We start from the raw sequence: 24,514 nt of genomic DNA, 5'->3' as shown, positions 1-24,514 counted from the left end.
GTCCATGGGGTCGCAAAGAGTCGGACACGACTGAGCAACTTCACTCACTAATAACATGCTAGTGCTCAGATTTCTCCAAGCTGGGCTTCAACAGTACGTGAACCAAGAACTTCCAGATGTTCAGGCTAGATTTGGAAAAGGGAGAGGAACCAGAAATCAAATTGCCAACACCACTGGATCATAAAAAAAAAGCACGAGAATTCCAGAAAAACATCTACTTCTACTTTGTTGACTACCCTAAAGCTTTTGACTGTGTGGATCACAAGAAACTGCGGAAAATTCTTCAAGAGATGGGAATACCAAACCACCTTACCTGCCTCCTAAGAAACCTGTATGCAAAAAAAAAGAAACCTGTATGCAGGTCAAGAAGCAACAGTTAGAACCGGACATGGAACAATGGATTGGTTCCAAATTGGGAAAGGAGTTGTATATCGTCACTGTGTTTAACTTATAGGCAGAGTATATACTAGGGTCTTCCCTAGCAGCTCGGATGGCAAAGCATCTGCCTGCAACGCAGGAGACCTGGGTTCGATCTCTGGCTGGGGAAGATCCCCTGGAGAAGGAAATGGCAACCCACTCCAGTATCCTTGCCTGGAGAATCCCGTGGACAGAGGAGCCTGGCGGGTCACAGTCCACGGGGTCGCAAAGAGTCGGACACGACCGAGGGACAAAACATGCACACACACAGAGTATATCATGGGAAACGCCGGGCTGGATGAAGCACAAACTGGAGTCAAGATTGCCGGGAGAAATATCAATAACCTCAGATACACAGATGACACCACCCTTATGGCAGAAAGCGAAGAGGAACTGAAGAGCTTCTTGATGAAAGTGAAATGGGAGAGTGAAAAAGCTGCCTTAAACCTCAGCGCTCAAAAAACCAAATTCATGACATCCGATCCCATCACTTCATAGCAAATAGATGGAGAAACAATGGAAACAGTGAGAGATTTTCTTTTCTTGGGCTCCAAAATCACCACAGATGGTGACTGTAGCCATGAAATTAAAAGACGCTTGCTCCTTGGAAGAAAAGCTATGACCAACCTAGACAGCATATTAAAAAGCAGAGACATTACTTTGCTGACAAAGGTTCATCTAGTCAAAGCTATGGTTTCTCCAGTAGTCATGTACAGATGTACATGAAAGCTTAGCGCTGAAGAATTGATGCTTTTGAACTGTGGTGTTGGAGGAGACTCTTGAGAGTCTCCCCTCTGCAAGGAGATCTAACCAGTCCATCCTAAAGGAAATCAGCCCTGAATATTCATTGGAAGGACTGATGGTGAAGCTGAAACTCCAATACTTGGGCCACCTGATGTGAAGAACTGACTCATTGGAAAAGACCCTGATGCTGGGAAAGATTTAAGGCAGGAGGAGAAGGGGATGACAGAGGATGAGGTAGTTGGATGGCATCACTGACTTGGTAGACATGAGTTTGAGTAAACTCTGGGAGTTGGTGATGAACAGGGAAGCCTGGTGTGCTGCAGTCCATGGGGTGGCAAAGAGTCGGACACTGGGTCCGACTGAACTGAACAGTCACATGCTAGGTATTCAGCTGTACGAATTTTCACTAAGTAAACCCACCTGTATAACTAACCAGCATGCAAACCAAGAAATAGAATATATCCTGCTCCCGAGTGGATGAGGGTCAGTTTTCATTGTTGTTGTTTCTCTGCAACCGCATAGACTATAGCCTACCAGGTTCCTCTGTCCATGGGATTCTCCAGGCAAGAATACTGGAGTGGGTTGCCATTTCCTTCTCCAGGGGATCTTCCCCACCCAGGGATTGAACCAGGGTCTCCTGCACTGCAGGCAGCTTCTTTACCAGCTGAGCTAGCTGGGAAGCCCCCCGACCCTTTTTGTAAATGAGGGTCAGTTTTTACAGAACATAAGGCAGCCCCAGGCCCCATAGGCCAGCCTGCAGTCCCTGCTCCCCATAAGTTTCTATTTGCCCTCAAAGACAGCAAGGGGGCACTGGTCTCCTCATCTCAGGACCCCTTTGCCAAGGTCCCTGCAACCCACAGGCAGAAGAGGCAGAATCAGCCTGTTAGCCTCCAGTGGTCTGGCCTTGCCTCTCCTCCAGCATCAGGCCAGGGCTACTGTGGCCTGCGGAGGGGCCACATCCCCTTCACAGCACCACCTCTGGGGACCTCCCAATGGTCCAGTGGTTAAGACTCCTCACTTTCACTGCAGGGCACACGGGTTCAGTCCTTGGTCAGGGAACTATTAAAAAGATCCCATATGCCCTGTGGCAGGGCCAAAACAAACAAAAAAGAAAACAAGCACCATCTCTGGAGCCCCGTTTGGCAAGCCAGGAAATCTTGGGAGAGGAAGGACAAGATGCTAGGCCGTTCTGCCCCTTTGATTGAACCACGTGTTGATAGTACCCAACAGGCATGGATGCACGTGTGCTAAGTCACTTCAGCCGTGTCTAACTCTTTGTGACCCCACGGACTGTGACCCACACGGCTCCTCTGTCCACGGGGTTCTCCAGGCAAGAATACTGGAGTGGGTTGCCATGCCCCCCTCCAGGGGATCTACCCAACCCAGGAATTGAACCCACGTCTCTTACATCTCCTGCACTGGCAGGCAGGTTCTTTACCACTAATGCCACCTGGAAAGTCCCAGCACCTAAGGTACTGCAGCTTTAAAGGAAGACTTGAACCCAGGGCTAAACCAATCCAAAGCCACTGCCCTTACCTTGGTGGAGATCATTATTTCCATTTTACAGGGGAGAAAACTGAGGCGCAGAGAGACCAAGAACAGAGTCAGGACTCCAATGCAGGATTTCTGCACATCAGGCTTCCAGCCATGGGGGTGAACTTGACCCTGTCATCCTCCTCCTCAATGCCCTTTGCTGGGACACTGCCAAGTTCTCCATGATCAGACTCTGCCAACCTCTCCCTGGAGGGACATAAGGTCCAAACCCCTTTTTGTGGAAGGCCTGGGACAGAGTCAAGGGCATCCCCAAAGTCACATTCAGGTGAGTGGAGGGACAGGGTTAGGGCTCAGATACCCTGCTTCCCAGCCTGGAGCCTCCTTATCCCCACCCCTCAGCCTAGTCCTGGGAAAGAGAGAGGCCCTCCCCGCTCCCCGGAGGCTGCAGAGCCCCAGCTTCCCTGAGCCCCCCTTCCTCTCTTACCACCCCCCTCCGCCTTTTGTATGTCAGCACCCACTGAGAAGACCCCCCCCCCCCAATTTCCCCTCTGTTAGCTGGGCTCTAGTGTCATGGGGCCGCCCCATTGGCTGTATGGGGTGGACAAGGCACTTCCCCCCTCAGAGTTCAGTTTACTCATCTATAAAATGGGGACACGAGAACAGGACACATCTAGAGTCGCTGGGAAGAACTGGCGGTATAAACGTGAAAGCAACCCTCCAAAATGCTTCCTTCCAGGCGACCAGCCCAGGTACTCCTTCTTGAAGCCTCTGATTTTATCCCCTCAACAAGCAAGATTTAGAACTGCCCAGTTTATAGGGGAGGAAACTGAGGCTTGGATCAAACACTTTCCCAGGCAACAGGGCTCCAAACCCTGGCTTACCGGGAACAGGCTTTCCTCCACGCCAGCTCGCTGGGGCTCTCAGGGGCGGGGGGCAGGGCCCACCCTGGGGGTGCTCTCAGCACTCAGACCGGGCGCCGGGCGCCAAGCCCACGAGGCGGGGCGGCCGGTGCTGGGGGCGGGGGACGCCCGTCAGCTCGGGGTCGGCTTTGGGTCGATACCACGGCGGCGGGATGAATGGGAGAGGAGAGAGGCAGAGAGGCCGGGAGGAGGGTGCGGGGAGGAGGCGGAGGAGGTGGAGGAGCGCCGCGGGGAGACGGAGAGGGAGGGGAGAGGGCGGGGGAGGTCCCCCCTTCCCCCATCCCTGCCCCCTCCTCGCCGCACCCGCCCGGCGGGCCGGGCCCAGGTCTGCAGCAGTCAGCGCCGAGCGCGGCCCCGCGGCCCCGCCGAGGGATCGATAACTAATTTCACCGCAGCGGCCGCCCCAGTTTTTTCCCGATAATTGTGCGCCGGCAGCTGCGAGCGAGGCCCCCAGCACGGCGCGCGGCCCCCGCCCGCGCCCGATCAATTGACACCGCCACCGGGCGGCAGGAAAACTCATTTCTTTCTCCCTCCCCGGCTCCCGGTGGGCGCGGGCGAGGCTCCGCCTCGGGCCGGGGCTCGGGGGCGGCGCGGGCCGGTTCCCGGACTGACTCGGGTTTGGGAGGGAGGCTTCCAGGGAACCCGAGGCAGGGAGAGTACCTGGGTCTTCCCGGTCCACAAGTAAGGGGCGTGGCCGGAGGCCTGGGGGCCGGACTGACCCCCGCCCCTCTGGACTGACCCTCGGCCTTCCCCTTTGGTCCCCTTTGGCAACTGCTCCCGCCACCCCCATCCCTGCTGGGAGGGCGGACCAAGAGCGCAGGTCCCTGGGCTGGACCTGTGGGTTCGAATCCAGCCTCCACCGGTTACCGCTGTGTGACCTTAACTCTTCCCTCTGGGCTTTTCCTCTCTGAGCCTCAGTTTCCCCATCTTCCTAAAGGGGCTGGCACAGTCCTGGGCATGCAGGGCGTGCTAATCAGAGGCCGTGTGCAAGTATTACACCCTCCATAAATAGCCGCTGTCATTAGAGAGCAGAATCTTCATTCATCAGGTATCTACTGAGCACCCATTGCGTGCCGGGCGCCAGTTCTGGGCTGGGGGACCCAGCAGTGACAAGAGGCAAAAATCGCTGCCCTCGGGGAGTGTTCTAACGTTCTAACGAGGGGATGGGGGAGCTGATGTTCTAACGAGGGGATGAACAACCAACAACACCTGTCTCCTTGCCTGGAGCATCCCGTGGACAGAGGCGGCTGGGGGGTTACAGTCCATAGGGTCGCACAGTTGGACACGACTAGCACACACACGCAAGTGAAGTAACTGGTGAGAAGATGAGAAAAGCCAGGGAGTAAAGGAAACTTGGGGCTTGGCGTAGGGTGTGGGGAGGGGGCCAGCAAGGACAGTGCAGCCTCCCAGGACCAAGAGAACAGGAAGGCTTCCCGTTACAGTCACCGCAGGCCCTTTTGCAAAGCTCTGAGCTGCAGGCTCCCAGCCTGCTATCTGCTCAAGGTCAGGGAAAGCTGCAGACCTGGCATTCTGAGGAGGGTGGGCAGGAGACGGGGAGCAGAGTGGGGAGAAGGCGAGATGGGGGGGGGTGGCGTCCAGAGAGAAAGGGGGTGTGCAGACGGAGGGAGAAGGGAGAATAGAGCTCCAGTGGCCAGGAGGCCTGGAGGATCAAGGTCAGAAGGAATTGAGAGAGCCAGCCACCTCAGCTGGGGGCCACGGAGGCTTAGAGAGGGCCAGAGGCCTGCTCAAGGCCACAGTACTTGTGCCGAGTCGGAGGAGAGTTCCTGGGTCTTGGCTCCAGACCCTGCAGGAGGGTGAGAAGGGCCCGAGAGGAAGAGTGGAGAGACTCACCCAGGGGAGGAGGCTGGGGGCAGCCCATAGGCCCAGCCAGGGGGTCCTGGGCGCATCTTTGGAGCAACGTGGGTTGAGTTAGGACACTTTTGGGAGGACTGGAAATGACTCAGGGAACCCAATCTGCTGGCCAAAAGCCCCCCACTCCCCTACTCCCCCTTCCAACCAGCTACCAAATCTGCCAGAGGAGGCCTAAAGCCTTCCCATGGTGGTGGGTGAGCCAGGCAAGCGTGGGGCCCTTTGGCTGCTGGGGAGGTGGGCCGTTCCAGGGCTGAACAAACCTCAGGACCCTCCCCCTGCCTCGGTTTCCTCTTCTCGAAAATGGAGCTAGTGGTGAAGTTCTGAGGTTCTGTTTCCTCCTCTCTGGATTCCTGGCACGCCCAGCCCCATCACGGGGTTGGAGAGCAATGACTCGGCAGAAATGAAAGCGGGAGACAGCTAGCAACCAAATGAGGTTAGCAAGGGGAGGGAAGGGCTGGACTGGGTGGTTGGGATTTGGAAAAAAACGGAGCTAGGCCGCAGCTACCTACCTGTCTGTCCGTTTGTCCATCCATCCTTGCACTCAAGTCATTCAGTCATTCAGCACGTACTTAGTAAGCTCCTACTATGTGCGGGGCATCATGGAGGGGAGTGGGCATAGGGTCCCTGCCTTTCCCATCCTCTCGCTCTTCCCACGACCCCCATGCTTTCTTTTGAGGAGTGGTGGAAGGAACACTGGATTGGCAATCAAGGTAGGGCTCAGGCCCACTGGTGGCCGCTCTGTGGCCTGGCTGGACTAACAACCCCATTGAGGGCCAGGCCCCCAGCATCTCGTTCAGCCCCACAGTCCTCCTGAGGCCCGATGAGAGGACGAAGACAGGACTCACCCAGGGTTATGCATCCAGAAGGCTGTGTCTGACCCAGAGCCCAGTCCACCTGTCCTGAGCCTGGGAGGTTGTCGTTGTTGTTTAGTCGCTCAGTCGTGTCCGATTCTTTTACGACCCCATGGACTGTGGCCCACCAAGCTCCTCTGTCCAAGGGATTTCCCGAGCCAGAATACTGGAGTGGGTTGCCATTCATTTCCTTCTCCAGGGGATCTTCCTGACCAGGGATTGAACCCCTGTCTCCTGCATTTAGAGACATGTTCTTTACCACTGAACCACCTGGGAAGCTGAGCCCGGGAGGAATGATGGTCTATCAAGAAGGATTTAGGGATCCTGGGCAGAAATCAGGCTTTGGGAGTTCACAGTCACCTTGTCCTGCCCTTCAGTGGGTGACTCTGGCTGCCAGTTTTTCCAGAAAGGTCTCCGTGGGTCAGCCTAGCAGCTGCCTGTTTGCCCACACCCACTGGTGGCTGTTGCCCTGGGAGGCCATGCAGGGTCACTTCGGCCTCCACACTATTCCCTGAGCCGGCCCAGGCCGAGACCAAGCCTCCCTTTTTAAGGAGATGTGTGCTCCGTCATCTGTCACACCTCTCAGAACACCACAGCCGGTCACATCCTAGGCCTTACACAGCTCTTCATCTGGAGACATGGGACCCCATCCTCCCTGGGCCTTGGACCAAGGGCCTGACTTTATGGCAAGAGAAGAGCGGGAACACAGAAGCCATCATCTGACCCTGGAGCAAGGGCCTGATGGAACGCGGGGGCAAGCAGACCCGAGCCCAGAGCCCACAGCCAGTCGGTGGTGCTGTGTTCCCAAGGACTAGGACACCCGAGCCAGAGACAAGCTGTGGAAATAGGACTGCCTGTCTGGGATGTCCCTCCACCCACCCGAACCCCCCAGCAGTTGTAGGAGATCAGCTGTAACACCTTCAGGGCAACCCTTGATCCCAGGGAGCAGGAGCTCTGGGATGCCTCCTCCGAGGTACATCTCATAAGGAATTTCAGACAACCCCGGGGCCTGGGCACCCAGGCAGCCTAAATGGGGAACTCGGGGAACTCGAGAATGCGGGTTTGTGTTAGTTCTCTTTTCTCTTTTATTTCACCCTTCCCTCTCCCACCCTCACTCTTGCCCCTGACAAGCTACTCATACCTCAGCCTTTATTTTAGCCTGTGTACAGGGAGCCCAGACCAAACTGGTATTATGGGCTGAATTAAGTCCCTTCCCCTCTCGCAGGGCTTCCCTGATAGCTCAGTTGGTGAAGAATCCTCCTGCAATGCAGGAGACTATAGTTTGATTCCTGGATTGGGAAGATCCCCTGGAGAAGGCATAGGCTACCCACTCCAGTATTCTTGGGTTTCCTTTGTGGCTCAGCTGGTAAAGAATCCCCTTGCAGTGCGGGAGACCTGGGTTCGATCCCTGGGTTGGGAAGATCCCCTGGAGAAGGGAAAGGGTACCCACTCCAGTATTCTGGCCTGAGGAATTCCATGGATTGTATTGTCTGTGGGGTCCCAAAGAGTCCCCCCAAATTTGTAGGTTGAAGTCCTAAGCCCCAGCACCTTAGATGTGACTGTGTTTGAACACGGGGTCTTTAAAGAGGTAATTAAGTTAAAATGAGGTCATCGGGGTGGGCCCTGATGCAATGTCTGGTGTCCTTCTAAGAAGAGGAGATAAAGACACAGGCATGCACTGAGCAAGGACCACATGAAGACACAGCGAGAAGGCGGCCGTCTACAAGCCGAGGAGCGAGGCCTCAGAGGAAACCAGCCCTGTTGATAACTTGCTCTTGGTTCCCCGTCTCCAGAAATAGGAGAAAACTAATTTCTGTGGTTTAAGCCACCCGGCCTGTGGCACTTTTGTTATGGTAGCCCCAGGAAATACATAGGGATGTTCTATCATCATTCTCATTTTACACCCAAAGTAAAGGAGGCTTCGAGAGGCAAAGGGCTTGCCCAGAGTCACACAGCTATTGAGAAGCAGAGCCTGAATCAGACAGGGGCCTCCGAGCAGCAGAGTGCAAGCCCTGCACACCAGGGATGCTAGGAAGCCTGTGAGTCCTCAGACCCCCAGCCCAGGGTCCTCAGCCTCCCCTCCCAGGTCTGGGAAGCCCCTCCTTCCAGCCAGGCCCACCCCTCCTTCTCCAGCTTTGACTGCAGTGGCCTTGGGAGGCTTCTTTCAGCTCCCGCCTCTGGGCCTCTGTTTCCACTGCTGCTGCAGCGCTCAGCTCTGCCAGCTCACTCCCTCCCTCCTCTCCTCTGAAGTCTCTCCTCCAGCAGCTGTACACACACACACACACACACATGTGCACTCAGCCTCACCCTCTTTCGGCAGCCACTCTGAGGCTCTTTCTACCACCCTCCCCAATGCCCGCTGCAGACCAGCCACACAGCAGTTTCGGGGGCACCCCCTGAAGACCACGCCCCTGTTGCTCCCTGTGTCCCAGTTCCCCAGGGAGCGCCCTCCTGTCCCAGCAGGGGCGCTGGGCACAGAGCGCCTCGCTACCTCCTACCCTCTGCAGCAGGGAACAGCGTTGCCTCCACCTCCCGTATGAGGACCTGGGGCCCAGAGAGGGGGCGGGCGCTGCCTAAGGATGCACAGCACTGAGTGCTGCCAGGATTCAGCCCGAGCCTCGGGACCCGGTCTCTCCAGCCGAGGCCAAACTCAGAGAGTAGGATGAAGTCCAAAATGTGGCAAGCACAGGCCCTTCCCTGAAAGCAGGCTATGATGCCAGGCAGAAGGCAGGGACTGGGTGTGGGCACCCAGAGGCCATCCCCCTCCCGGCCACTGTCCTGATCCCCCCCCAAGGGTGCACCCCTCCCCCAAGGTCACACATGAACCTCCACCCAGCCCACACTATGCCCACATGGCCGCCTGATCTTTGGGTATGGGCACTCTGCAGCGCCCCTCAAAGAGTCCCGCTGTGGAAGGGAGGATGCCAGCAGTGGCCACCCTTTATGAGGCAATTCCTATGTGCCAGGCTCTTCACTGTTTTGTAGCAACGTAAGAAGGAGCCAGGCCAGACCTGACCTCCAGGAACACATGGTCCCAGTGGGGGACACACACACAGTGATCCCGCAAGTAGGGGGAACTTTCGGATCACAACAGACGCTGGGAGAGAGACACAGTCAATAATGGAGTGGGGGCTCAGTGGTAAAGAATCTGCCTGCCGATGCAGGGGACATAGGTTCGATCCCTGGTCTGGGAAGATCCCACATGCCTCAGAGCAACGAAGCCCGTGCACAACTACCAAGCCCGAGCTCTAGAGCCACGAGCTGCAACTAGCCCGTGCTCCACAGCAGGAGAAACCACTGCAATAAGAGGGCCGTGCACTGCCACAGAGTAGCCCCTGCTCATCGCAACTACAGAAGACCCAGCAAAGCCAAAAATGAAATGAATCAGTTCAGTTCAGTCGCGCAGTCGTGTCCGACTCTTTGCTGCCCCATGGACTGCAGCATATCAGGCTTCCCTGTCCATCACCAACTCCTGGAGTTTACTCAAACTCATGTCCATCAAGTCGGTGATGCCATCCAGCCATCTCATCCTCTGTCGTCCCCTTCTCCTCCTGCCCCCAATCCCTCCCAGCATCAGGGTCTTTTCCAATGAGTCAGTTCTTCCCATCAGGTGGCCAAAGTATTGGAGCTTCAGCTTCAGCATCAGTCCTTCCAATGAATATTCAGGACTGATTTCCTTTAGGGTGGACTGGTTTGATCTCCTTGCAGTCCAAGGGACTCTCAAGAGTCTTCTCCAACACCATAGTTCAAAAGCACCAATTCTTCAATGTTCAGCTTTCTTTATAGTCCAACTCTCTTTTTTTTTTTTTTCTTTCTTTTTCTTCTTTTCTCTTTTTTTTTTTTCTTTTCTCTCTCCACCGCCGCCACCCCCCCAGTCCAACTCTCATATCCATACAAGACAATTGGAAAAACCATAGCTTTGACTGGACGGATCTTTGTTGGCAAAGTAATGTCTCTGCTTTTTAACATGCTGTTTAAGTTGGTCAATAAATAAATATTTTTAAAGAAATAATGGGGTAATTTGACCCAGTCTCAGGAAAGGTTAAGGAGGGCTTCCCAGAGGGTGGGGCCCTAGAAAGGAGACCTGAAGACTGAGTGCCAGTCACCAGTTAAAGAGGGAGGGAACAGCATGGCAGCTTGAGGGAACAGCATGTTGTGTTCAGAGGGCCTGTACAGTGAGGGCCAGGAGAGGAGGGGCAGAGAGAAGGCCTGTGTAGCGGAGCTGGTGGAGGCTTTCCACGAGGCTGGAAGGGTTCCCAGGGGCTGGCCATGTGGGCCCCTGTGAGCCATGTCACATTCCAGTCTATCACAGGCAGACGCTTGTGTTTCGAGACCCCTGCACCAGCTGCACGGGATGGAGAATGGGGTCAAGGCACAGAAACAGGCAGAAAAGCGAGAGGCCAGCAGTGTGTCCAGAGGAGAGGACCTGGGAATGTGTGAGCTAGCACGAATATTAAAAAAAAAAAAAAGACCCAAAACTCAGCACAGCAGCGACAACATTCTAGGAGGAACCTTGGAAAGTCTTAGTTTGTGGACTTGCAGTTTGACACATAAGGAAACTGAGACCCGGAGACAGTAAGTGCTTTACCCCACCTGAGTCTGGTGGGTTTATTCTTTTAACATATTTTTGGAGCACCTACTTGGTGCCAGAGGGAGGGGACATAAATATGAGCCAGACAGACCTGTCCCACTGTGCCAGGGGTGTGCTGGGGCCAGACCTGCACGGTCCTCAGCGCAGGATGGCCACGGCCGGGGGCGAGGAATGGGGGGTAAGGGGGTGATGTCAATGATGACAAAATTAAAGGCACTCAGCATCCTCCAGCACCAGACACCGTGTCAAGCCTTCTGTAAACAAGATCTCATTAATTGCTACAACGCTGCAAGGGAGGGCTGCGGTGCCATTGTCCAGATGACAGGGTCAAGGGTCAGAGAGGTGGCATGATCTGCCTCACCCAGGCATGAGGGAGGGACTCGGCAGGCAGGCGGTGGTCTAGGCTAAGAGGCCCGGCCATCCCTCGCCCCCCGACCCCACCCCAGGTTGCCCTTCTCCTGGCCTGACCAGGTCCTCCCCAGCACCCGGACCAGAGCTGGGGGGATGGTGTGGGGGTGGGGTGGGGGCCCGCCTGGAGAAGTACTGCCTGGCTTGGTGTCCCCTGGGGACACTGGGAGGTCTCTGCCCTTCCCCCCATTCAGTGGAGGGCCCAGGCTGGGGGATGAAGGTCACGGGGAGGTCAGGGAGGAAGGAAGGAGCGGAATGCGTTCTGTGCTGAAGGCTGCAGGGGTCTGCCTTCCTTTTACCTCTCCGCTCTCTCCTCCCGCTCCCACAGCTAAGTCACCTCCCTGAGTCCAGGTCTGCGCAGGGGAGAGGGGACCACGAGGGAAGCGGAGCACGCTCTGGCCTTCCCCTGCTCCAGCCCCCTCCAGGGCACGGTCGTGGTCCCACCACCATCACTCCCGGCAGGAACACACATGCTGCACACCCCTCCAGCAGCGAGCAAGCACGCATGTGCACGGGTAAGTGATAGCAGCCTCCTCGCTCATGCACCCAGACCTGTGCGTTCACCCACTCGTTCATTCATTCAACAAAGTTCTGAGCACCTGCTCTGGGCTAGACTCCATGCTGAGCGCCGGTGACAGGGAGAGCAAGGCATTCTAGGTGTCTGCCCTCAGAATAGGCCCTCAGAAGGAGGAAGGATGCTCACGAGCGATTATCCAACCCGGTGGTTAGTGCTGAGGCCAGGGGAGCACATAGGAAGGAGGTGCCCGTGAGGTCAAAGGTGGGATAATCATCCCAGTGAGGGTAGCAGTCAGGGAAGGCTACCTGGAGGAGGTCATCTTCTCAAAACCCAGACTGATTCGGTGCTAGTCAGCGAGGAGCAAAAAGAGAGAAGTATTCCAGATGGAGGAATACTTTGCACAGAACAGCATGTGTGAAGGCCTGGACGCCCACGGGAACATGACCCACTTAAGGAACAGAGAGGAGGCAGGCAGGGCTGGATCCCCGGGTGCAAACTGGGGAGTTGGGGAGGCAGAGAGGCTGCAGGTGCCAGACAGAGCTGGGTCCCAGAGGCCACGGTGAAGACGTGACCTTCTCCCTGGGGCAGTAGGGGGGCTACGAGCAGGGGAGAGACACGTCCAAGTTGAATTTCAGAATGCTCATCCAGGTTGCATAGATAACTGCACACGGGTCCCAGCACAGGCATACCTATCATGGGCACCTGGACACGCACACCTGCCCACCTGGGGACATGCAGGGTTACCCCTGTGTGCCTAGCCCTGTGCGGAGCTCATCACACACACACACACACACACACACACACACACACACGACATCCAGGTGGACACTACAGGTAAGTCCCACTGACTCTCTGCATTTTACAGAAGAGGAAACTGAGGCTCGGAGCAGTGGGGAGACCTGCCCAGAGACGGAGAAGCAGCGCCTGGGCACCCTTTTCCAGCTCGTGACTCATGGGCTTGGAGGACTCTCGGTGAAGACGGGCAGCTGCAGGGAGCAGCCCAGCGGGCCCCACTTGCTGCTCTGAAAAGGCGCTCTCCTGTTCCTCCTGCTCACCTTGCAGACCCCCGCCCGGCCCCGCCCCACCCCACCCCCAGTCAAAGCGGCTGGTTTCCTTTCCTGGAGAAACTATAGATGACCCCGTGACCTCATGAAGCTCCCACCCTGCCTCTTGGTAAAGCAGGGTCACGCGTATTACTTCTTGTCTTTCTGGAACAGCAGCGCTTGCTAAGACTTGGGAGAAGAGCTGGTGCAACACCACAGTATGGGCTTCCTGTAGCTACCACTGCAAATAACCACAGATTTAGTGTGTGTGCTAAGTCACCTCAGTCATGTCCGACTCTTTGTGACCCCCATGGACTGTAGCCCACCAGGCTCTTCTGTCCATGGGATTCCCCAGGCAAGAATATTGGAGTGAGTTGCCTCGCCCTCCTCCAGGGAATCTTCCCAAGCCAGGGATTGAACCTGCGTTTCTTACATCTCCTGCATTGGCAGGCAGGTTCTTTTATACTAGCGCCACCTGGGAAGGGGCAAGTGGCTTAACACAAATTCATCTCTTTCAGTCTGGGGTCAGAAACCTGAAGTCCAGGTGTCAGGAGTGCTGTGTTCCTTTTGTGGGTGTAGGGGGAATGTTTCCTTGCTTTTTTTCAGCTTCTAGAGACAGCCCACATTTGTTGGCTTATGGCCTCATCCTCCTTCAAAGCCAGCAGCACAGGGACTCCTTGATGGTCCAGTGACTAAGACTCCACGCTCCCAATGCAGGGGGCTTGGGTTTGATCTCTGGTCAGGGAGCTAGATCCTGAGTGCCTCAACTAAACACCTCACATGCTGCATAAAGACTGAAGATCCCACGTGCTGCAACCAAGACCCAGTGCAGCCAAATAAATAAAATAAATTTTTAAAAAGCCAGCAGCACAGCACCTTCCAATATCTTCCTGATTCTGCCTTTCTCGCCTTGCTTGTGATGACGAAGGGCCCACCTCTCCCAGCCTGACTGTAAACCTCCGGGGGGCTCAGCAGGGCTTCTCCCACATCCTTCCTCCCCCAACCCCCACACAAGGCCCAGGATAGGCATGGGGCTTCTCACCACTGCCTATAAGACAGGGAGCCCCATCCAGGCTTCCTGGGAAAGAGTCAAGATGCTCCTGAGGACTCAGGCTCTCTGGCTTCAAACTGGAGCCCCACCTCTCCCTTGCCAGAGACAGCTGGCTAAGTAGGAGTTGCACTTTGAGTTGGTGAGGACCCACAAGTCCTGTACAAATTCCCCTGGGCCTGACTGGTATCTCCTGCTTTGGGGAACAGTGCCAGCAGCCAATTAGCTGGGCCTCACCAGGCTCTGGGAGGTGAAGAGGGAGGGGGACTCCAAGACCTTGGACCAAGAACATTCCAGGGAACTTGGAACAAGGAGTCCTTACTCTGCCATATCCCTGCTGGGCCACCCATGGGGAGTCTTACTCCCTCTCTGAGCCCCAGGGGTCCATTGGGAAGATGGAGCTCATCTTGGAGCCCTCCTCCTGGGTTGCGTGGGATTCAGGGCAACTGCTTGAGTGAGTATTGCGTATTAAGAATGGTTCAGGGACTTCCCTGGTGGTCCAGTGGTTAAGACTCTGCACTCCCACTGCAGGGGGAGCGAGTTCCATCCCTGGTGGGGGAACTAAGATCCTGCAAGTCTTGCAGTGCGGCAAAAAAAATAAGAACGGTTCAAACTTGCAAAGCAGCCAGACATGGGCCTTCGAGGGGCCCTGGTTTACTGTGAAAACAGCAATGTCTCCACCTGGATCCTGGAGAAGGTGATACACAGTGGAGCTGCAGGTGAGCAAGAAAAGCTTTGTGGTTATGACACCCTGGAGAAACGGAGGCTGTTTGTTACCGCAGCATAACCAAGCAAGAGCTGACCAACACACACTCTTTCTTTCCCACTGGAACCACTTCCAGCTGAGCAGCTCACTCTCTCCTCTTCCTGACCACCCTCTTCTATCAGGAATCCTAGTACCCAGGATCCCAGGCTGGAGAAACCAGGAAGTGAGCTGGCTCCTCCCTCTCCCCCTGTTTCCTCATTTCATTGGTTACTGGGGTCAGGTGATTCTCCCTGGAGTCTAGGACTCTTCCCCTTAGCTACTTGGCCCCTCCCAGAACTCCATGTTTGGTGATATGCTGTCCATACCCCAATTATTGGAGCAGAGCTCAGTTCAGTTCAGTCACTCCGTCCTATCGGACTCTTTGCGACCCTGTGGACTGTAGCATGCCAGGCTTCTGTGTCCATCACCAACTCCCGGGGTTTGCTCAAACTCGTGTCCATCCATTCGGTGATGCCATCCAACCATCTCATCCTCTGTCGTCCCCTTCTCCTCCTGCCTCCTTCAACTGGAGCACAGTAGGAAACCTTAAGCTAGGGTGCAGCGTGGATAGAATTCAGGGTGACCATCATGAACTTGGGTGGGAAAAAAATTTACATCTTCAGTTTCACTGCCCTTTAACTATACAATTTAGCATTTCCTTCAGCGAGGAACTTACCCAACATGCCCTGTATTCAGCAGTACCTGCGGCTTTGTTTCCAGTAGGAATCCTTGATATCTTCAGACCACATCAAAGTTGATGCAGATTTCTCAAAATCTCACTCATCCCTTCTTCTCCATTTTAGACCTGCTGCTAGATCTTGTTAATGGTTAATAAAGTGGCGTATTTATTGTTCCATCACAAATGTGGTTTTAAAAAATATCTTGATACCTGCATTTCAGATTAATTGGCTTCCAGTGTGATCCTATGTATTTTGTTCTACATTTACAAACAAGACAGGGTGTGGAGGTGCCACCCAATGCTCTGGTGGCCCATGGCAGAGAAAAAGTCACCATCCGCCCCTGCCCCTTCTCCCCTGCCCCAAGGGGAAAGGATTGAGACCTTGAATTCTTGAAGAAGTAGGGCCAGGAGTGCCGCCAGGAATTCTGCAGGGGGGGTGGTGGTGGGCAGGAGACTTGGCAGGGGCCCAGTGGATGGGTGGCTGGTGTCCAGGTGGGGTTGGGTGTGGGGAGAACGAGTCTGTCTGGTTCTCTGGGCCTCTCTCCTTGAGGGATGGAACCTCAAGGCTGAGGCTGGACGTTTCCAGGGCCTCCTCTGCACCAAACCCAGATGAACTGAGTAGGAAAATGTCCCCAGGAAGAGCTCCTTGGCAGAGATACTCTGTGGGGCGGCAGCCACCACCCAAGGGAGATGCTGGAAAAATGCTGATGAGACAACATCCCTGGGTTCCTGCAGGGCCAGGCAAGAGCCTACCCCACCCCCAGGCTCTCCTGCCTGCTTCCCCAGGATCAGGATTCCCCCCGCCGCCCCTAATCCCAGGAGTCAGAAGTTTGGGTCGGGCCATCCCAGCTAATGCCCTGCCCTGGGAAGATATTCTTTTCACAGAGATTCAGTCCCAGGTTTTGAAGGAGGCCGGAGGTTGCCGTCCTGTCGCCTCCCTCCCTCCCCCTTGGTTCTCTGGAACCCTCCATCACAGCTGTCCCTGCCCCTTCTTCTCTTCCCAGGGGCAAACCCCATTGTCCTGCCCAAGAGCTGGCTTTGCCGAGTCCCCCTGCCTCAGGCCAGGCTCTGTCCTGGAGGCCACAGCTCAGGTCCTGAGCCAGCCCAAGTGGGGAACCCACATTGAGGGATCCCCAGTCCTTTTTTGGGCTGGATCCTCTGGGTTCCCAGGTCTGGCAAGGCCCTACTCAACCAGGACCCTGCCCAGACTCCTTGGTGCCCCCGGCCTCTGCCCTTCCTTCCTCTAGTGAGTCCTTCCTCTCTCTGCCACTCACACAATCCAGCCCAACTACTGCACCCTCTGCTCTTACCACCACTCACTCTCCCCTGCCCCGGCCTTTGCTTTCAATTCATCCATGCCACTTCCTCCAGGAAGCCTTCCCTGATATCTGTCTTAGAACCTTTTCTCAGAACTGTCTGTAGTTCCACCATCATAGCCTGTCTTTATGGGTCTATCTGTTCATGTCTGCTCCCCACCACCAACTAAATGATGACTCTATCCTGTCCCCAGAGGCATCCACAGCACTCAGCACAGGGTTGGCACAGAGTAAGCGCCCAGCAGACATTTATTAAGGGAAGGAAGTAGGAGAATTACTCCAAACCTCCAGGAAAGGGGAGAAAACCGGCTGAGAGGCTTGGCCCAGGCAGGAGTCGGGTCTCCTGCCACTGCGGTGAGCTGTTCCATTCTCTCTCCCTTCTTCCCTCTGTCAGCCTAACCCAGGACCCTGGGGTGGGGGTGGGAGCAGCTGGAGGGGTGGGAGGGAGCTGCAGGCATAAGACCCCATCCCCGGGGGAGGCAGAAAGCTGGAGCTGGAGGAGAGAGGAGGCTGAAGCTCACATCTGCTGTGGCCCACCCAGGCCGCACATCCACGCCTACAGCCCCCCTAACCAGCCCTCCTTCTCCCCCTCCTGGGGAAGCCCTGGAGGGTCCTTTCTGAGCTGCCCTGGGATCTGTGTGCACGTACAGCCAGTTCCATGGTGCTGTGCATGCAGCTAAACATCAATTCCTGAGACCTAACACTGAAGCCTGTCTTGAGGCTTGTGGCCAATTTGTTCCTATGTTTAGTATGTGAAAATCCACCCCCCCCCCCAAAAAAAAAGGATGGTGCCTGGACCCTCTCAGGCTCCCAGACGGCCTTGGTTGAATGGAGTTCTACCTTTGAATCTAGCCTGAGTGTGGGGCTCCCTCTCTTTCCTGAGGCCTAGTACTGCCAGCTCCATCCCCCCAGCTCTGGGCCTCCGTGTCCCCGTCTGCAACTTGGAACTAAAACTCTGTCCCCAGCCTGCCTCTCTGGGAGGCTTGGAGAGGCTGGGGGAGTCCTCTGCATGGGCAGAGGCCTCGGGTCTGGGAAGCAGCTGCAGAACATCATGGGACTCTGGGCAGGGAGTCAGGAGGCTGGGGCTTTTGGGCGCTGTCAGTGGTTGAGAGTCCCTTGGATAGCAAAGAGATCCAACCAGTCAACCCTAAAGGAAATCAACCCTGAATATTCACTGGAAGGACTGGTATTGAAGCTGAAGCTCCAATACTTTGGCCACCTGCTGGGAAGTGCTGGCTCATTGGATAAGACCTGATGCTGGGAAAGACTGAGGGCGGGAGGAGAGGAGGGTGACAGAAGTTGAGATGGTTGGATAGCATTTACCAACTCAGTAACATGAGTTTGAGCAAACTGGGGGAGATGGTGAGGGACAGGGAGGCCTGGCATGCTGCAGTCTATGGGGGTCGCAGAGTCAGACACGACTGAGCGACTGAACAAGAAAAGTTGTTGAGCTCCTCTGTAGTGAGTGAGGGCAAGGCCTGGCCTGGAGGCGGGGAGAAAGGTCAACCAGCCTTGTAATGGGAGGACAAGGTGTATCAGGAACCTGGGGTGTGCTCCTGGAGCCTGGAATCCTCTGGGCGCCCCACCCTCCACCCTCGCACCAGACTGGCGGCCCCAAGCCTTATTATTATGGCTGCTGTTATTGAAACAGTCCTTCCTGTTTCCCAAGCACGTTCCCACAGCTGATCAGGCAGGGTGGCGGGAGCGAGGTGGGGGCCAATGTGGCGGTGGTGGGTGGGGAACGCAAGGATGCTGGTCCTGAAGCTCATAGCCAGAGGCCTGGGGTGGGGGTTACCAGAGCCTGTGCTGCCCTGGGAGGGGGTGCCCCCCCCCCCCCCCCCCGCGGCGGCAGCGGACCAGGAGGAAGGCACCAGGCAGGGGTGGGGCGCGGTTCTGGAAAGGTCCAGAAGAAGAGATAAAGCCCCAGCCTAAGACCTGACCCTGAGGCCTGGGAGGAAAAGCTGGGAAGCGCGTTTGAGGCAGGAAGAACAGCATTTGGTAGGTCCTGAGATCCAGCGACACCTGGGAGCCACAGTCACTGTCCGGCCCGGGGGGCGCCGACTGGGGGCGTCGCAACCGGTGGTGCAGGCGGCGCACCCGCCTGCGGGGCCTTGAATGCCGACGACAGGCCGCTTCCTCGCTTCCGCGAGCGGGGCTTGAACCCTCCGCACCCCCTGCCCCGCCTCCTCCCCTCCGCGGGGCGATCCCAGGAAGGCTGCACCCGCGGCTGCCCTTTCAAGTCGGCCTCCCTGAGGCTCCAAGCCGCCCAGGCAGAGGGGCCGCAGCTCCTCCGCCGACATCAAAGCCGGCCGCCCGGGCCTGATCCGGTTGCGGGAGGGGCGGGCGAGCTGGGAGGGAGGCAGGTTTGGGCGGATTCCCCTTTCATCCCGCGGCTGGGCTGGCGCAGACCTCCGGGAGGCCCTGCAGCCCCTGCGGGGCGTGTCCCTACAGGGCCTGGCGGCCTGGGGAAGGCAGGGGCTGCGGGGGTGCGGGGTGCCCGGGAGGCTGCGCCTTGGGACCCGGCTGGTCAGAGCCTCCATCCTGGCCGGGCTGTGTGACCTCGGGCCTGTCGCTGCCCTCCTCTGTGCCTCGGCTTCCCCAGCAGCCCTCCTCCCTGCCCAGGAAGCCCTGGCACTCGGTAAGATTCTGGGAAGATTCCCTAGTGTTTGGTTTACTGAGATCCAGAGCAGGAAGCTGTCGGGCTGCCATCTGAAACGACTTAGCAGCAGCAGAGTAGGAAGCTGGGGCTCACCTTGGCGGGCGGCCACCCTAAGAGACGCCTGTATCTAGCACCCCCAATTTACAGATGGGAAAACCGTGGCACTAGGAGCTCACACAGCCAGCTAGTAGCAGAGACTTTATGTTGTTGTTTGGTGGTGGTTTGGCTGCGCTGGGTCGTCGCTGTGCCGGCTTTCTCGGGCTGTGGCAGGCTGGGGCTCCTGCTCCAGCTTGGTTCATGGGCTTCTCAAGGCTGTGGCTTTTCTTGCTGCAGAGCTGGGGCTCCAGGGTTGGGGCTCAGTCGCCGTGGCAGGAGGGCCTAGCCGCCCCACGGCATGTGGAATCTTCCCGGACCAGGAATTGAACCCCGGTCTCCTGCTCTGGCAGGTGGACTCGCAACCACTGGCTCACCAGGGAAGTCCTGTTTGTTTTTGTTTTTCTCCAGAGACTTGAAGCTTAGCTGCTGCCTCTGGGATGAGAAGAGAAGAGCCCTTTATTCCCAGAGCCCAGGCAGGGAACCATCTCAGTTAACCCAAGAACCCCAGCTGGGAAGTTCTGTTTTTATGTCCACTGTATAGTGAGGGACGGAGGCACGGAGAAGTGAAGGGTGGGCCTTAGTCTCACGGGAACTGACCGAGTCACAATTTGAACCCAGCCTGTCTGGCTCCTGAGCCGCGGTCCCTGACTTGATAGCTTTGGCCCCAGGGCATGGGGCTGTCACCACCACCTTCCCCGACCCCACGGGCCAAACGACACAGTCACAGAGCCTGGCAGGGTTTCTCAGCGAGGGACCTCGTCTGCCAAGAGGGCAGTTTTCATGGGCCTCCCCAGGATGTCAGGTGCACTCGGGCTGGTGGGATGGGATGGGTGCCCGGGGATCAGGCAGATGCCACCCCAGCCCAGAGATTTAAAATTCCTCCCTGGAAAATCAGATAATCAAGGAAGTCAAATACCGTGAAATGAGTGTGATCCTTGCCAGAAACCCACAGGGAGCTGCAGAGAATCATCACACGGCAAGTGCAGGAGTGTGACCCACCCCCTCATCTTATAGGCAGGGAAACTGAGGTGCAGGACACAGCAGGGAACCCCTTTGGGGGCTCCTGGGTGGCAGGGTCTGGGCAGGAACCTGGGCTCCTGGAGCTTGGGGTCTGCTGAGAGTGGTCCTCTGTGTGCCAGCAATGTTACCGTGGTTCTGGGCTGATCCAGGAGGGCTTCCCTGAGGAGGAGACTTGCAAGCTGAGACCTGATGTTAAGCAGGAGTCAGTGAAGCTAGTGGGAATAGCGTTTCAGGCAGAGGGGAAAGCAAGTGCAGAGGCCCTGAGTGCATGAAGAAAGCCTGCTTGCTGCAGAGGAGGGGAGAAGCCAGTGGGAAGGCTGAAGGGCAGGACCTCGGTTCGGGCTCGGAGAAGCCTGCCTGGGCTGGGTCAGTGCCACATAGGGCAGGGGAGAGGAGGCTGGCAGCCACCTCCGTGGCACCCCAGGACTTCAGACCTCCTCGGGGGAATGCTGGCTGGGAGCAGGATTGGGAAGGGAGCTGTCTCCAGCCCTGTTCTAAACCCAGTTCTATTGAGCCACTAAGAGAAAAAAGAAGGGAGATCAAAAGGGAAAATTTGCAAGTTAGATTTACCCTCAATTCTATTAAACCACCACAAGCTGTTGGGAAATAGTATTAGGGTCTTAACTCCACAGTCGCTGGAAATCCCAGCCTGGAAGGCCCACAGAGACCCCAGGCCTGTCCTGCCTGCCCTGGGGGCTAGAGGCCCGGGATCGGGAGTGGGCGGCCTGAACTGGTCTGTCTGGCTCAGCCAGCTTGCAAACTGCATGGCTTCTGCAGACGAGGTCCGGGCTTCTCAGAAATGGGCTGTGTCCCGGGCAGAGCTGTACACGGTCTCGTGTTTGCCTTGTTTGTGGAGGGGTGGGGGTGGGAGGAGAAGCCGGAGGGAAGGAGAAGAGCAGAGAGAAGGGATGCAGGGAGGATGGAAGGGAAGGAGGACGAGGGGTAGGGAGGGGAGGCGCCTGTCTGTGCTGGGATGGCAGCCCGCGGGGGTGTCCGCACTGGGGGGCCCCCACTTTGGTCCCTTCCCTCACAATAATATCAGCTCCCTGGATGGTGGAGCCCCCCATGCTGGCCTCAAGCCAGAGAAATCTCCAGGTGCATCTCCTCTGATCTTCACAAGGCCTGGCCCCCAGCCCCCAACCCTGGTCAGACCCCCAAGCCCTGGGGCCCTCCACTCTAATCCACAGGTGTCCCAAGGGGCCAGGCACCATGCATTCGTGTGTGCGTGCACGCTCGTGCATGTGTATACATTAGGCTGAGAGGACAGACTGGCTGGACTGGCCAGGCTTAGATCCGGGCTGAGCCCCTTACTAGCTGTGTGACCTTTGGTGAATGACCTTCAATCCTGGGGCATATGTGAGTTCATCGGAGGAACCCCGCGGTACAACCCCTGAAATGGTAACTGCTCAATTTTAGCTGCTAGTGATTGTTGTCCCTTATTATTCCAAAAAGGCTGACGGTGAGATTCCTCTAAGAACAGGCTCTAAACTGGAGGAAGGGGTCCGCGGATGGGCCAAAGAAGATCCTGGAAGCTCCCGGAAGTGAGTGCAGAACTTTGTGTGTGGGTACATTTTTTTGGACAGATAAGGTCCTTAGCTTTCATCAGAAGGTTTCATGAGCCCTCTCACAAAGTGGCGCCTCCTTTCACCAGCATCAACGACACCCCCAGTGCTTGGAGGGCCCCCAACTTCTGGGGCTGCCTGTTGCCTGGGGCAGCTTGACCAGGCAGGTGGGTGTCCAGCTGTCCTGCAGACCCACCAGTGGCACCCGCACTTCGGGGGCCATGTGTGCCCAGGGACACCGAGCCTTCAACTCAGGAGGAATTATTTTAAAGGCTGAGAAAACTGCTTCGAGTTATCCCCTAACCGGTTCCCTTGTCTGGGATGGGGGAGGCACAAAAACAGATTTCAAAGGCGAGCTTCGAATAAACAAAACACAATAAAAATAACGCTTCGAACCCAAATGCTGAATCGCAGCCCCAGGCACATTCAACCAGCTGATGCCAGCCCTCTCGAGCGACAGGCCGCCAAGGGGTGCGTGCCAGGAGCCTCCATGCAGCTGGGGCCTGGGGGCCAGGCACCCACACCTGCCCCCCCCCACCACCCAGCAGGCCACCTGGCCCAGCCCCGCCCTCCAGGCCTTGCTGGGACTCCCGCCAGCTCCATCCTGGCGGCTTTGTCAGGCTGGCAGGGTCCTTTGCCCAGTTCTCACCTGCTGAAGTCGAGGCCTTCCCATCTGGCATAGGGGAGGTTGTGAGTATATGACAAGGGGCAGCGCCCCGCCACCTGGGGAAATGTGATCCTGCTCATGGGAGGCACTGCGGCTTTGCAGGTCTCGGCCTTTGTTCAGCTGTGTGACCCCAAGACGGTGGCCACACCTCTCTGAGCCCCATGTAGAAATTCAGATCATCGCAGCACCTCCTTCACAAAATAGAGCTTTGGCTCCCTCCACGGCAGTCCTTGAAATTAGGACAGGAGAGGCGCTGGCTGTCAGCGACGCCTGGGCAAATATGAGCACGTGGAGGGACCGTGGGCATCACAGTGCCATGGCCAGGAGCTGTGCCTGGGCCACCAGAACACCCCACACTTGCTGTGACACTCTGGGTCCCAGTTCCTCCATCTCTCCAATTCAATGACCTTGAAAGAGCCTTCTCTGAGTTCCCAGTTAGACTGTCAAGTGGGAACACCAACAGCAGAAAATGTGTGCAATACAGAACGTATATATTAATAAAATCGACACTACACCAAAAAAAAATCAGTGTCACAATACAAAAATACACGAATGTACGCACTTCCTTGTACAGTGCAAATAATTCTGGAGGGTGTCCAGGAAGCGGTGTTACCCAGTGGGAGGGACCAGGGCTGGGTTGGGGATGGCTAGGCGGGGCTTTCTTCTCTTCGGCTCCAGCTTACGCCTACCAGTGCTGGGCATGCATTATCACTGAGTCGATACAGACACGCAGGGGTGGTTTTAAAGTCCCTTGGGAGCTTTGCTGGTCCTGACCTCCTGCCTGATGCTGACTGACCCAGCTCCTAGGGAGCTGCCTTGAGGGATCTGGGGACCCAGGATGGGATTTGGGGTCAGGACAAAGCCCACACCCAGGCAGATCTATGACTGCCTCTTCCAAGAAAGCTTGTGGACCCTCTGGCCAGCCCTCCTTAATGTCTGTGTCCAGGACTAGCTCACAGTTTGCAAAGGCTCAGGACAACATGAAAACCTAGGGCTCCTTGCTCAAAATTGATTAAGAATCTCCAGATGTTGGCTTTAAATCCAGCTGAAGGCCCTTCCGGGAAAGGGTCCTGAGTGTCTGACTGCAGGAGTCACTGACCTGTGAGCCCAGCCCCGTTTGTGTCTGCCCGCCTAAGATGTGGGCTCCTTCAGGCGGAAGTGCTTCTGTCTTATTTCCAGAGCCTGCACACAGTAGATGCTCAATAAATGTGTTCTGTGAGTGAATGCAGGATGAGGAAGAGAACGGAAGTGTGGGCAGAGTTTACCAACAGGGCAGCCTGTTTATGCTGGCTACAGCCCTGCCCTCCTGGGCCTTCCCCTTTGGGCCAGAGGAAAGCTGGGGCTGGTTTTTCTGGAAGCAGAAACCTCCGTCTCAGAGGAGGTGGCTGTCCTGTGCTCCCCAGCACACCTTCCTGTCCGTCCCTCATCACAGCACTTCTCACAGCCCTCTTATCTGGAGCCCAGCTCTGTGACTCTCGGAAACTGACTTAACCTGTCTGTGCCGTGGTTTTTTCACCTGTAATACGGAGCTAAGGGCGCTTCCCTTGTGGCTCAGATGGTAAAGAATCCACCTGCAAAGCAGGAGACCCATGTTCAGTCCCTGGGTCAGGAAGATCCTCTGGAGAAGAAAATGGCAACTCACTCCAGTATTCTTGCCTGGAGAATCCCATGGAGAGAGAAGCCTGGGGGGCTACAGTCCATGGGGTCGCAAAGAGTGGGACACGACTGAGCAATACACACACACACACATGGAGCTAAGGGCATGTACTTCAGAGAGCGGCACCCTCCTTCACGGATCGGGAAGCTCGAAGCGTGGCAGTCTTTGGATCAATGTCTGTACAAGGACCTGCTCAGTAGCTTTGTCA

The sequence above is a fragment of the Cervus elaphus genome, chromosome 11 (assembly GCF_910594005.1).
Source record: "Cervus elaphus chromosome 11, mCerEla1.1, whole genome shotgun sequence".
Taxonomy (NCBI): Eukaryota; Metazoa; Chordata; class Mammalia; order Artiodactyla; family Cervidae; genus Cervus; species Cervus elaphus.
This window is presented reverse-complemented; position numbering follows the sequence as displayed.